The following is a 13,097-nucleotide window of genomic DNA, read 5'->3' as shown; positions in this document are numbered from 1 at the left end:
CTAAGCTTTTGAAAAATATTTAGGCAACTAGCTCCACTGTAATCAATTTGTGTTGGCATCTAAATGTCCTTGATAAGCTGGGTCTAATCCCAAAGCTCAGTTCTCCAAAACTCCTCTGCAGGCCATGCAGATGTGAAAGTTTTCCCCATTAAAATTTTGTAAATGCTTCAGTGTCAATAGCTCTTGGCTTGCCCATGAGCTCTGTGCTAGCAGTGCTGGGACTAGGTCACAGGCTAGTGTGACACCTCCAGGATGCCAGAAATTACATGTGCATCTACCTTCCTTGACAGATAAATGTTCTCAAAGCATGTCTGGAGAAGGAGTCCCCAATGCCTTTCACTCACTAGTGACTGAACACTTGCTTAGGCTGGTAGAATGGGGTTCAGATCCTTTTTTCTTCACAAAAAAGTGTAGATCCACAGTTCCATTCATGAATGTTCTAATTCTCTACTTAACATGCTGTTTGGAGTGCAAGTGAGGTCTTCAGTCCCTTTGGCTGAGTCTCTTCTTTGAAAGGTATAATTAACTGTAGTAGGGAGAGACCATGTCTGCAGTAGGTTGGTTAGAGCTGTTCCATAAGCTGGTTTACCAGCTGCTTCAAAATAATGGCAATGCCTAATTCCACCTGCATAGAGGCATTTCCCTGCTCAGGCAATTTCTGCTCATCGACTGGTTGTCTTCACTCATGGCTTCTTCTCTGCTCAGCCCTCTCCCACGATGTCTGGAAACCCTGAGCCAGCCCTGGCATCTGAACCCCTAGTCCAGGAGAAGGAGCTAGACCAAGGGGTTGAGCAAGGAACATAGGGTAGGTGAAGAAATGGGATAGGCCCAGGGCTAGGAAACTATGTGCTGGGACTTGAAAAAAGTATAGGGGGACAAGTTAGCCTCAGTCTCCTCTGCTTGCTTTGGGTTGTGTGGTGAGGGATCAGATGGGGTTGGGGTATTTATATGTAGACCAAAAATGGATGGTGGGAAAAAGAAAGATAGGCAGCTGAGCATGTTTCGGGACCACTGAGTGAGATGGTGAGGAAAGAGTTATGTCTCCTGCACGTGGTTTGGCAAAGATGAGGGAGCTGGTGCTTTGCAGGCCACTACGGAGGGTGATGCCTGAGTGTGCTAACTTTGGGAACGCCCAGTTCATGGCACTCACTGAGGCTTAAATCTGCTCTAAAGAACATTTAAGTACCTTCCACTGAACTGGATCAGGAGTGAAGTCCAAGTTGTCCTATTGCCAGAATGCCCGGACACAACCGTAAGTATCCATTTCTTTCCATGAAAAACAGAACAGCTTCAACAGGATATCCCAATGGTTTCAATGTAGGTCTGAGTTCACATCTCTGTAGTGAAAGAACTGGATCTTTCTCTTCCAAAGCCTAAGCAAGTGCTATAATTGCTGTTGCTGTTTTATGAGAGTGTGCTGCTTCAGTTCCTACTCTGGGAAGGGATCTGGGGCTTGAAACCTGATCAGAAAGAGGTATCTCAGCACAGCTGGGCTATGCTCTCTTCAACATTTCTTAAAGTGGTTCCCTGCTGGCCTATGTGGATCTGGTTCTTTGTGTCTAAATCTTCTGGATTGCATGGGGAGCCTGGATAGCAAGGCATCAAGCTAAATGCTGCCATGCTCAGTATTACAACACCTAAGCCCTTTTATGAAGCCCCATACTCCCACTGCGGCCCAACAGATTGAAATGATTGTTTATTAGCAGCAAAGTTCAGAGTCCAAAGCTCGGATCTCTTCAAGGCACTTTGGAGGGTTTTTTTGTCTGCAAGTTGTGCTCCCTAGTGGAGTATTAGCTTAAAAAAATACTATTACGGAATAGTCATAAAGAGAGCTAGATATGTTTCGTTTACTTCAATTAACTAAAAATTCTCCAACTCCTTAAAGATTCTCAACTGTATCTGTCAGACTGAAGAAGACAAAAGAAAACTCTAATTTTCCATCAGCATATAAGCAGGCCTCAGCTGATGTTCAGAGCCCAACCTGCCCTTAGAGTTAATGAGACTGTCACATTAGTGTGAAGGTGACTCTGATAAAAAGCAAAATATATTCTGCTGCCAGGTGAAGTTTGGCTCGCCTCTGCTCTGTGCATCGCAAAAGCTGAGTTACCAGAGGAAAGGTGAGATCATTTTAGAGCTTTATTGAAGCAGTCCTCTCTGCCTAGGAATACTTATGCTGCAGCAGGGCAAAATCAGAACCTGAGTCTACTGGCAACATAGAGATGCTTTACTTTTCTCAAAATACAGCATAAAAGATATTCCAGGAAAAATATAGCAAAGCATATTTACTTTCAGAAGTACAGCTGTCTTGCTGCTATTCCAATTATAGGACTGGTGGTATAATTATGACAAATTAGATGCTTCGTATTTGTAGTTTAATGTTTGTTTATGGTGGCCCAGGGTCACCTGGCTTACACCAATGATCATCATTATCTGGCCCATTTGTTGTCCAAGACTTGAGGACTTCATCTGCTGGGACCATTGCCTTCTGCTGGATTGTTTGTGGGTAGCAATCTGTTTGCAGCCCCTCCCCAGTGCTGGTTTTTGGCACACAGTTTGGGGTACAGAGTGCCTGGCTTTGCACAGCCTTGTTCTTAAGTGATTGCAGGCCCCTGCCCCTTTCTTATGGAAAGGAGGGGTGTAGCTGTCTCTGCCCCTAAAGCTTTGGGGGATTTCTTTGCTTTGTTTTTATGCTTAGCTTTTAATACCTATTTCTAACCCATTGGATATGCTCTGTGGCTGGACACCTTCAAAACAGGAATTTTATAGTGAATTAACAGGCTATTTCAAAAGGAATATGAGGAAGTATGCTTTGAAAGGGAACTTCTCTTCCAGCTGCTTCCATCCAGCACTTTAAAAACACCTAGGATACAATAAAGCATGTGTTGACATAAGTGATCATCAAAAAAAAAAAATTTTTGGATTATTCTGAAGGAGTATAAACACATGTGGGGAGAGTTATCATCCTTCACCCAGCAAAACAATTACATCAGTGCAACTTGGATTAGGATCTGCCTTAAGATCTCCCAGATGTTGCAAACAGCACAATTGCGGATCAGTTGCTTGGTGTAATTATAAACTGTTAAATGAAGGAGGAGAGGTTTGTTTTCAAAGAAAGAAATATAAAAGCCTTCTGGGGTATGCGATAGAAGATCCACTGTTTATAACTGATACCCAGAGCAGTGACCACCTCTGCTTATGCCTGGCTTTGCCAAGATAGTGACATGGTTGATCCTACCTTATGCCCAAGCTCAGCTGTTCCCTGCAGCTATGATGCCCTGCTTGAGGGCTGGCTGTGGGGTGATCCCCTGTGCGAAGAGCATAGGGCTGCTTGAAAAGGTGGCATCTCCTTGCTGGGGGAGAGGGAAGTGCCGCCCGCCCCACAGAGCAGAGTATGGCAGGTCCCGAGGCAAGGGTTGGGAGCTGCTCAAGCCTCAGAACAAGGGAGGATTCTGGAAAGTGCCTGTGCCTGGCGTTTCCCATCGCATAGCCCAGGTCAGGGTGCTGGCTCTCCATGATCCCCCACCAAAGGCCAGCGGTCCCCAGCTGCATTCAGCAGTGGCATTACTGCCCCAAGCCATTTGCCCTTCAGCCTCCCAGGGAGGCAGGTGGCCATCTGCCTTCCTGCAGGCCAGGGCACCCAGCTGAGCTACTGTCTTACATCAGCCAGCTTCCAGGAGTATGTCAGGCTGTGAATAGTGGCGGGTGAAAATTGGAAATGCCACCATGCTGCTGTGGATGACATAACCTCTGGCAGGGGCAAGGAGGACGGCCGGGGCAGCAACCTCCTCAGATACCTTGGCTAAATCTGTCAGAGACTGTGAGAACCCGAAGTAACTAACTCTCCCCAGGTACTGCGGGAGAGTAAATATAGGCAACTAGCCCAGGGCTTTGGGTTTTATTCCATTTTACTGCATTATTGGGATTCACCTAAACAGCCTTGCTTACATCCACTGAAGAGAGGCGATGGTGGAGCAGGGTTTGCACCTGGGAGTTGTATTGGTGTATATAGGTGTGTATGGGTATATAGGTGCATAGGTCTATATGGGTACTCTGCTCATCGTCCTCTCGGGACCTTCCCACCACCAGAGTCGAATGCAGCTTCAGCAGTGGTGGCACGTGGGGGGTGATGAAGCAGGTTGGTTAAACATAAATGAACCGTTAGTAACTGAGTCCTCTTCCTGGTGCTTCAGCTTAAAAACAGGCAGGTTCATACTGGGTTAGATAGCAGCAGCAGAGAAAAACATTGCTGGGCTTGGTGCTGCCATAGGCCCATCTAGGCCAGCTCACACTGACGCCAGGTGGGGCTATGTTATAACATTACAAGGCACTGCCAAAGTATCCTGGCATTGTCATTTTCTCTTTTTTAATTTCATTCTTCAGGATGACAACACTTTAGAGGTTTATGGCTATCAGGAGAATTTTCTACTAAGTCATATACTGATGTAATGAAATCTAATATATGCTGTGTAATGAGTTATGAGATGTTATTTAGTTTCAGGGTTTTATTACTTCAATCAGTTATGACCATATTTCCTTTTATATGATTGCTCACTCTTTAAACATACCAGATGACTGTATAAAGAACACCTAATAAAGTCTGGAGATGTTAAAATATAAATGTTTTAATTTTTGCCATAATTTGTTTTAATTTGACCAATAGTGGCTTTTGCGTTGGAGGTAGTGCAGGCATTGTTAGAAGCGCAGACCTCATTAGTATGCCCCTTTATGGGGCGCAACTGCGCGACTCTTCTTAATTATATCTGTTAGAAAACACAGCCACCTATGCTTGCGCTTGGTGATAACACACAGAAACGTAAAAGCTTTCAGTATAAAACAAGAAAAACAGAAAACACCAATTTTTAATAGAAACTGTAGTCTTAATTATGTTCTAATTTTTACCAGTATAACTGCAATATACTCACTCCTGGGCTCTACCACTCTTCTGAAGAGGAGAATCAGGTTTTATGCTCTACCATCTACATCAAAATCAAATATATGAATGTTCTTCCCATGCATGTTTTGGTGATCCTCCTAATTTTCCCACATTTATGCACTGTATTTAAAAGTCATTCAGGGTAAATTCACAGGAGTGGAATTATATAGCTGTGAAATAAGATCAGAATAAAGTCTTGAATAAATCAATGTTTAAGCAAGTGAAGGACTTTACTGAACAATAACAAAAACAAAATGGTGTAGACTCTCACTCTTGACATGTTCATCCTGAGTGCTGAATTTTCAAAAAACATTCTAAAGTACATTTATAATGGTTAATAACTCTGTAAGAAGAACTCGTGGGTGTGTTATTACAAATATTGCCCTACCGCACAGTATTTATAAAGACTGCAGGTATCATAAAGCTCTAGTGTGCTGCCAGTTCCTAGCATGGCACAGCTCTGGACACACGGGTGTCTGCAGGGCTGCTGGCTGAGGCCTGCGTGGGCACCAGCCATCTGGGAGGTCCCTGGGCACCTCTAATCAATACACTCCGATTTCCCCCCACTTCTGAACCGGGCTATGTTGCACGTATTTGCTTAAGCCGATTAAAGTCTCCACTGCCTCCATAACTGGGGATCCTTCCTGCTTTGGGCCATGTATTTCCATCCAGGCCAGGTGCTAGTCCGAGTGCCAGGAGGAAGGGGGACTGCGGAGCCTGGGGTGGAGGAACAAGGAGGTGGCCCTCTTGGTCAGCAAACTTTTTACATGGGCTTAAGGGGAACAGTGAACAAACTTTTATATGAGACCTTAAAGACAGTCTTTGCAGCCAAGTTGCTGTATCTGCTGTGCTCATACAAGACTAGAGCTCTGGTGCCAAGCTAAAGCTGCTCAGTGACGCAAGAAAAAATGGGCTATGCAGTGCTACGCTGAGGAACTGAGCTGCTGCTTTCATGGGGAGAGGGGTGAGCAGGCGAGAAAGGAGCCAACTAAAGCTGAGCTTGCTGTAGATGCCTGTCCAACCTGCTTCAAGTGAAGGAAAAATCTACCATTTAGCTGCAATTAAATTTAGAATTTGCAGCAAAAAGAAGTATTTCCAGCATGTTTGGTGTGTTGAGGCTGTGGCTACCCTCTGTATCACGACCAAGAATGATTTTGTTTGGCATGATCCCTGCCGTTCTATTGTCTGCTCAGAAAAATGCCAGTAGCCTCCTCTGGCAGAGGTCCTCTGCCTCCCCTCTTCCCATCGCAGCCTTTGAGCAGCGTCCCTGGCCAGCCTGGTCCTTGTTTCAGATGTGGTTAGTATTGCTGCTCTCTATAAACTTCACCCTGTAGTTCTGCAAGGCACAATGTCTATCGCAGAATAGTTTCTCCGTACACTGGCTTATCGGTGTCATATTTTTTTGAATTATTCATATGTCAAGATGCTGCAATTCTTCTCCCAGAATTTATTCAATTATTGACAGAGATACTAACAGTAAGGGAAAACTTTTAGAAGATCCATTCTGTTTCTCCCTTCTATTAATACCTCTATCAATAATTGGATAAATTCTAGTAGAAGAATTGAAGCAAGTATGAAATAAAGACTTTACTATTCACAAATCCAGGATAATAATTCAGCTAAAGAGAATTATACTTTAAATGAATGTCCAAGCATACTTAAAATATGTCTTTGTAAAGTAACAAGGCACAATTTAATCCCATTAAGAAAATGTTGGCAGTGCCTCAGTAATTGGGAACTTGTCACTGAACTGTCCTGCTGTAACCTTGCACGTAGGAAAAGTTGAGACAAAGCAGTGTACTGAATTTGACACATCTTTGCCCTTTAGGTCCTTAATGATGCAATGAATTACTAATACGTTTAACATTATTTAGCTACAGAAATTGTCTTACATGCAGAAACTAAGCAATAACATGCTTCCTAAATGTGCTCTATTCACTAGTTTATAAGTAGAAATTATTTGCATATCCATAAAACACAGATCTCTGAAATGTCTCAAAAGAGTAAGCCCACATATTATTTTAATTTGCAAGAAATGAACTCTTTATTCCATATATTTTACTTCAGGGCTAAAAAGACAGGTATGTCAGTTTCCTACTAACCAAAAATCTAGAAACATTGTTTTCTTCACAGGTTTTATTTTTCACCCTGGTTCCTCTGCTTTTACTTTTTCCACAGTATTTTCAGTAGGATCTAGACTACTTTTTTTTTTCCTCCAGGTATTTCATATGTGTCACTCAGCTGCTAAAATAATCAACTTCTCTTCTATTATTTCTAATTAAGTAGGAATTAATATGCACTATAAAAGAGATAGTGTGGCTAGATGCCTTTCTGATGGCCACACATTATATCCTTGGAGGTTTAGCTATAGATCTCGGAAACAATAGTGTGCGGAAAGTTTAAAGCGTTAATTTTTCAAAACAAAATCACAACTGATTAAGTATGGTGTAAGATTGACGGTGCCCTGAGGGGTCAGCATGTCATAACGCTCTGATGAGGAAGGCTACCCGCTTCTCTGCAGCTCAGCGGGGCTTTGGTCCTGCTCTCCTCACATAGTTTTTGCATGTGTGTGTATGGCAGTTCCTCGATTTCTGTAAGCATGGAAGGAGAATGAATGCTTTGACTGTTATTAAAATATGCAAATATTAAGAGTCAAAAGCATTAATATTCAACACTCTCTCCTAATCCTCTATGGAGGACTTGTCCTTAAAATATCAGTGTTGTGGATTTCCTCCACTGTTATTTGCAATATCATTTTGTTCTGCTGAATGAATTACTGACAGTGCTCCTTGTCTCTTTTTTGCTGTAACAACTTCTATCAAGATTCAAACTGACAGTTCCTTTAGTAAGGCATGAGGAAATATATTTGAACAGTGCATGTGTTTTATGGTGTGAGATCAGAGTACACATACCATAGAGCACGACAGGGAATAAGAGGGTGACTGTAGATATGTGCACACACACAAACGTGAGTGATTGCTTTGTATCTCTTGATCCATACTCTGGCATTCACTGCCCAGCCAAAAACCGTAGCTGCCTCTCCGTCCGTGTGATTGCAGAATGAGTCTTCACTCCGTGGAACAAGGGTTAGAAACCTCAGAAAGCAGCCAATGTGCCCCATAGCGATGTGGTGGCCCTGTTTTTGTCGCCTGAGCAGCGGTGCTGAGGATGGCCCCTCCAAGTTGCGACCAACATGGTGTGACCTGCTGCTTCCTGTGGGTTTCCGAACAGGAGTAGAGGCGCTCAGCAGGTCTGGAAAGCAGAACGGAAAAGTGACGCTGGGGGTAAGGAGCCATGGGGCCAAATCAGGCCCCTCGTTCACAGCCCAGACTGGGCTGCTCCCCCGCATCGCCAGGGCTTTCTCCCCGCCACCTCCTAGCGCGCTGCTGACACAAAATTCCTCACTGTCCTGTGCTCAGCACGAAAGCCATCTCTTCTGCCATCTGGAACAACTCGGTTTTATCGTTCTGGTTCATTCACACCTACAGCTCTCTCTGGAGCCCCTCACTTATCGAGGGACGACTCTGGAAAGCTTTTGGCCCCACAGCCACATAATAAAGGCCGTCCCATGTCCTTGGGATCAGCGGCAGTTTTGTTTTAGATATCTGTAGGGGCTGAAGTAGAGCCCAAAGCTGTATGAAGTGAATATACCTTAGGTGGGCTCAGCACCAGCGGTGTCTCGTAAGTGGCTCTCTGCTGTGGACAACCTTGCGTTGATACCGGGAGGGCAGCTTGTTGACAGCAGAAGCAATATGACAAAAATTTCATAGGCAAGAGGGATTAAAAAATGTACAATTGTGCAAAATTTGTTAAGCTCAATTACATGAGTCAGGAACTAATGAAGTGTGTGAAGACCTGGAAATAATTCCAATTTGTCATATCGGGAGTGCTCCTTCCCAGAAACAGGCTGTGTAAGCAGAGGCAAGTCCACCATATGGAGAGCAGATGTCTCAAGGGAGCTGAAAAGAAGATACTTTGCTATTACTAAAAACATTTGGTACTAGGAGGTGATAACAAGTGCTTCTAAAGAAGAAGCAATTATTTATCGAGTAGACAATTTTTACTGTTTCCTAGAACACAGACCTATGCACTTAAATAATCCAGGACCGTCACAGTGAAGAGGCACTGATTCACAGCTGAGGGCAGACTGTATAATAATAAACAGATTGCATGTCTTGTTTAACTGTGTTGCTTTTTAAAGTACGTTTTATCACAGGCCATATCACACTGAAATAAGTAGGGTAATAGGAATACAGTGAGTTACCCGTGTACAATTATTTTGATTTACAAAGCAGTATGGTTGCCTTTACCACTTGCTGGTTTGATATTTTACTTTTTAGCACTTAACTTTGGAACAGTGTTGTGGAGATTGATTTAGTTTATAACCTCAGTCCTACAATCAGATTGTTCCTGTGAGAGCAGCCTCCAAGCACCAAACCTGCTTAAACTTTAGTAAGGAGGCTTGAGACAAGAACTTCATCACTGCCTTCAAGTATCTTAGCAGGTCTTTTAAGGAAGGATCCCAGCGAGCGAGGAAGCTAAAGTACAACTTGAGGTTAAATGATGCTCTGCCCATCTGGAAATGGAGCAACTCAGCTATGGATAATGCTGTGTAAGTACCAGCCCTACAGTGTGGCCACGTTACTCACGTCCCAGGTATATGTTTGTGTTTTCCTCCCACCAGAGTTGCTCTGCCTCCTGACTACCAGACCAACAGCTGTCGACACGGCTCCCTCAGCTTCTGGGGAGCTCCAAGAAGCTACCGCAGGGAAAAATAAAGCAAAGAAAATCCCAGCAATATAGGGCGGTATGGTTTGTTCCCTGGTACTGAGGTGAGACTGGCTATAATAGACCATCCCTGACAGATGTTTCTCTAATCTGTTCTTAAAAACCCCTAATGACTGTGCTTCCCCAACCTGCATAGGTAGCCTGTTCCTGAGCTTATCTTTGCTTAGAGCTGGAAAGTTTGTCCTAATATCTAGTCTAAATCTCCCTGGCTTCAAATTAAACCTATCATTCCTTGTCCCGCTCTCAGTGAACCTCAAGACAACTGATTTTCATCCTCTTTACAATAGTCTTTGAAGACTGTTACCCTGCTCCCTCCAGTCCCATCCATCTTCTCTTCTCTAGACTAAACAACCCCAAGTTTTTTCAACCTCTCCTCACAGGTCAGGTTTTATAACCCTCTTATCACTCTTGTTGGTCTCTCGGGGCTCTCTATTTTGTTTACATCTTTCTTAAAAGGTGATGCCCAGCATGGGACACTGCGCTCCAGCTGAGACTTTCCCAATGCCATGTGGAGCAGAGCCGTCACCTCCCAGGCCTGTCTTGCCTGTCCCCATGGGCACACCAGGGACCTTCCACGGTGCTCCCCCACTCTGTGGTTATTCCTCATTAGCTGCCAGGTCCTTTCTGCTGTCTGGTCACTCGCTCCCCGTTTCAACAGAAGTCCTTTTGACCTGCTCGCACTCTGCACGTGTCTTTATTTGCTTCCATTTGTTGATTCTGGAAAACCTCTCCGATTTTTCGTAGCTATTCTGAATTTTAATCTTGGGCCCCAATAGGCTTACAATCCACCTGGCTTAGTGTGATGGGCAGATTATATAAGCATACTTTATTCCATTATCCAAGTTATTAATGAAAATATCAAACAGAAATAGACCCTGAACGGACCCTAGGTGACCCCATTAAAAAAGAATTTTCAGTCTTATGGTAAACCATGATAAATTCAGCATGTTTTTCAATCACCTGTGCACCCTCTGACTAATGATTTCATATGGCCTATATTTCCCCAGATGGGCTTATGAGAATGTCACGGGAACAGATTCAAAAGCCCCTCTATAGTCAAGATATGAGTTGCTGCTTCCTGCTTATCACCAAGAGAAAGGAAACATCCTTGTCCTTCTGTAATGGATTTGCCTTGACCATGCAGTGCCAGACTGTGAGGGGGAGAATTCCTGCTCTCTAGACAATAAAGAAAAAGCTGCCCAAACAGTAACAAAGCATAAATTTGGGGCAGGGAAGTCTTTGGTGACTGTTGTTGTAAAATTGCATTAAAAAATGCATCATAAGTACAGGCTTTTGCTGCTGATAAATGAGAAGTCTTATGCCGGAGTTTGTAACAATCGTGAGTCTGTAATATTGCTACCAAATATCCAAGTAAACGGCTAAGAAAAGGAGGAGAACTAATTAGTGTCCCTCACAGCCAGCGACATGTCCCAAGGCTCATGCTCTTACCTTGCATCAGCATCTGGGTGAATCCACCACTCGCTCTGAACTGAAAAAGACCTCTGACAGTCAGTAATGACAGCAGTAGCACCTACAGCCCTGGAAAAGCTGAAGAATGTAATATTATTTCCATTTCAAGGTAAAAATCATTCTCCTTGACCAGAGTCCTGATTAGGATTTCCACCCAGCCCTTGCAGGGAAGTCAGAGAATAGGGAGGCATCATTTTACCCGGAACAAGAACGGTTGCTGCTGCAGGCAAGCAAAGCCCACAGAAACCCTCCTTTGGTGGAGAATCCGAGAGGGAAAAGGAAACCATTCCCAGGAGAGCATGGCAGAAGCTTGGCTGTGCTCCTCAAAGGCAAACTTCAAGAAGCCTTTCCAGGAGTGCCAAGGTTTTGTTGCTCTCCACAACAGAAACTAATTTTTGATCCCCATTTTGATTTTTTAAATTTTTCTAAGTGATTTCTGAGACTGGAAGAAGCTATTGGCTAAGTTAAAGCAGCCCTTCTGTGGAATTTCTTGACATGTGCTCAGTGTCACCGGGCAGCGAGGCATCATAATTATTTCTGCCTGCTCCCCACCTCAATATCCACAGCACTGACCCTTCCTCTTTGACTTGGGAGAATTACGTAAGTCTAACATCTCTTCTTGCCATGCTGTCTGTGGTTCAGACACAAGCTATGCAAGCAAGTGCTGTGAATGATTGAAACCACAGGGATGTTCATGCATGGAGTGGGTACGAACCGCCAGTGTCCTTGTTCAGTGGCTGCTCCCTGGCGAGAGAGAGCCAAAATGAAGGAAGGGCCAGCTGCAAACGTGGAGTGGTGGCTCTGGGCACATCCTGCCTTGGGCAGAAGAGGGGGGCAACAGAAGCAGAGAGGCTGCCCAAATAGTCCTGGCAGCACCTCACAGACCAGCGGTGGGAGGATTTCTTTCTCCCAGTCTGATGAACCATCCTTCACATCGGCCTCATGGCAGTGCAAAGCAACCCGGGGGTCAGTGTCATCCCCCATGAAGGCCACCGTGCCTCGTCCTCCGGAGACTCCTCGGGGGTGTGAAAGCGGGGCAAGTGGCCGGTGCCCATGGGGCCAAGCGCGTGCTCTGTGCCCTGGAGGGCTCAGCCGCTGCAGCGTCTGGGGCAGAGCCTTTCATGCTGGTAGCTCTGGGCTGTGTATATTGCACCTTTATATTCAATTTGATACTGCCTTCAGCTTGCTGGCCCCTTGCCAGCACAGCTGCAGAAAGTTTGGGGAAATTTGCCATAATGTGCTTGGAAATTCTTGTGAAAAGCAGGTTTCACCTACTCCAGTGGAGGTGGACACACTGAAGGGGCATGGGATGCTTTTTGTCCTGAAATGCTCAAACTTAAAATCAGAAGTAAGGTGGAGTTTAATGTTAAAATATTCAAGCTTGCAAATAAAGAACCTTTGGAAATCAGTGTTTAAGACTGCTCAGAAAATACACTGAATTTATGCCCCAGATTAAAACTCATGGAAGCATAGCATTAGTTTTGCTAAGATCCAGTCCAACTTATGTTGCTACTAGCAGAGAGATGATGTTCTCAACCTGGACTTCAGTGGACACTTTGGAAAAGCACAGAAATGTGTGGTCTCACTGACTTTCAGCCAGGACCAAAATCCCCGCTTTCTACAGGCCAGTGACGCACGGGCAGGAAGGTGTGAGCACCTTGCACAGCTCTGCCTACCCTCTGCCTGCGGACAGCCACACTGCCACCCTGGCTCCCAAAGTGAAATCCTACTGCAAAAATCTACTGTGTGACGAAGCATCCCAAATGGCTACACTATGAAACAGCAAGAGGTTTTCAAGCCTAGATGAAGATGATGCTAGGGCATACACAATTAAAGAAGGAGACACAGTGGACTTTATCTCTTTCCTATCAGTAAAAGCTTAAATGATGTTTTAGGTTTTCAAGAA

This window comes from Apteryx mantelli, chromosome 2 (assembly GCF_036417845.1).
Source record: "Apteryx mantelli isolate bAptMan1 chromosome 2, bAptMan1.hap1, whole genome shotgun sequence".
NCBI classification, from domain to species: Eukaryota; Metazoa; Chordata; class Aves; order Apterygiformes; family Apterygidae; genus Apteryx; species Apteryx mantelli.
This window is presented reverse-complemented; position numbering follows the sequence as displayed.